Source organism: Lactuca sativa, chromosome 3 (genome assembly GCF_002870075.4).
Source record: "Lactuca sativa cultivar Salinas chromosome 3, Lsat_Salinas_v11, whole genome shotgun sequence".
Taxonomy (NCBI): Eukaryota; Viridiplantae; Streptophyta; class Magnoliopsida; order Asterales; family Asteraceae; genus Lactuca; species Lactuca sativa.
Genome location: NC_056625.2, coordinates 28,246,956 through 28,248,915, shown reverse-complemented (window position 1 = coordinate 28,248,915; position 1,960 = coordinate 28,246,956). Strand labels below are relative to the sequence as shown.

Below are 1,960 nucleotides of genomic sequence, written 5' to 3'. Positions count from 1 at the left end.
CTTATATGAAAGGAAAGTGGTTAACAACTTTAATCAAAATAACATGGTTGATCTTAGTCATAATTCATAAGTTATCAAATCAGATCGTTCTTTTCAATCTGGTCAAATCGACTTGTTGACAAACCTAAATTATAGAATAAGTGCGTTGTTACGGAAGCGAATGTCAACATATGAGAAAGGACCCAAAGACCTAAAAAATTAACCAAAAAATAAAAAGGTTGTTTGATTTTCTATTTAGTTGATAACATTACTTATGAGCATCATATCGGCATGGATACCCAAAAAGAAATTTAAATTAATTTCATGAAAAACGGAAACAATCCGAAGTGATCCGTAAAGAGCAATCTTTTACCATACACAACAATTTATGCATTACATAGTTGTATAGTACAATATTTTAAAACAACAATTTATGCATTAGATAGTTGTATAGTACAATATTTTAAAACAACAATTTTTGTGTATGAAGAAAAATTATTATCATCTCCCATCCTTAAAAGAAAATAAGAATAATAATCATATTAGTCCGGCAATTTATGATTGATATTAATACCAAGTAGAGAAAGAAAATCACAAGACAGACGTCTTACATTATACAACAACGAAAACATTATTACATCAAGGAACAAGCCTTATTATAATTCGACCATGCATCACTATATATATTTTCATGCATTTATTTTACTTATTGCATATGATTAAACTTGTTTAACTCATCGTAATCAAACAAGCTACCTAGGTTCAAGGGCAAAACACAACCCTGTAGTTGGTTCCACCAGGGCATGTAAACGTGCTAGTTTGATCATCTTTAGGGTAGCTATAAGCATCAGGGCATCGAGCCTTGAAAAATCTAGAAAAATCAGTTGGCCCACAGTTACCAGAGTTACAACAATATTGATCGGTCTTGAACACCGTGCAAGGGTTATTGCACCCACCAGGAGCCCGTAACTGATTAGGGCATTGGCCATTGATGTCCGTAGTACATCTGATGCCTCGGGTACACCCACCAGAGTTCGGGCTAAATTCAATTGGCACATTGAATCCATCCACAAGAGAAATGTCGAAGAAGTCAAGATTATTGTATTGATTCAGAGCATACTCGGCCAATGAGTTAGGTGGTGTGCCATAGTTTTGGCACCGGAGGAGGCCGTTGCAGTCACCAGTCTGACACCTGCCTCGACCGGACCCATCAAAGTTGCAGTTTGTACGGGGCCATATACGAGCTCCTTTTGTGCCTGCTGCCACATTTAAAGTCCAGGTTTGGCCTGGGTTAAGCTGTCGGCCACCGCCCGGCACTGCACCAGCCCAGACAGTGTATGGACAGTTGTTTCGGATATTAAAAACGGCGGCACTGGCGAAGTGAAAAAGAAGAGGTTAGAGAAGGTAAGTGGAAATGGTGGAGAAGGTCATTGTGATTGTAGGTGTGAGGGTGAGTATACGAATTAATGAGAGCTGGGTTTATATAGGGTTTCTGTAAGGATATAAATGTAAAATTGGAAGGGTGGCCTATGAACAATACTATTGTTTATTGTTGATGGTGTATAAATAATTTTGGATGGGATGAACTCATTTTCTGCATAATCATTATAGAATTACTAGAACATCTCGGTGGATGAACTCATTTTGGGTGGGAAAACTGTTGCAAGGTGTTTTGAGGAAATTTCCGAAATTATGGTTTTGTTAAAAGCATAATCCATATTTGTCTATTAATGTGATATATATATATATATATATATATATATATATATATATATATATATATATATATATATATATATATATATATATATATATATATATATATATATATATATATATATATATATATTCAGGTTCATTTGAGACCATTCTAATTTTATGAGACCGTGAGACCAAATCTATATATATATATATATATATATATATATATATATATATATATATATATATATGTTCAGGTTCATTTGAGACCATTCTAATT

The 1,960-nt window shown here is 34.0% G+C and overlaps 1 pseudogene; it reads right to left on the bottom strand.

Moving 5' to 3' along the window:
• Positions 1-521: 521 nt before the first annotated feature.
• Positions 522-1,425, bottom strand: LOC111898527 (thaumatin-like protein; annotated as a pseudogene).
• Between the last annotated feature and the right edge of the window lie 535 nt (positions 1,426-1,960).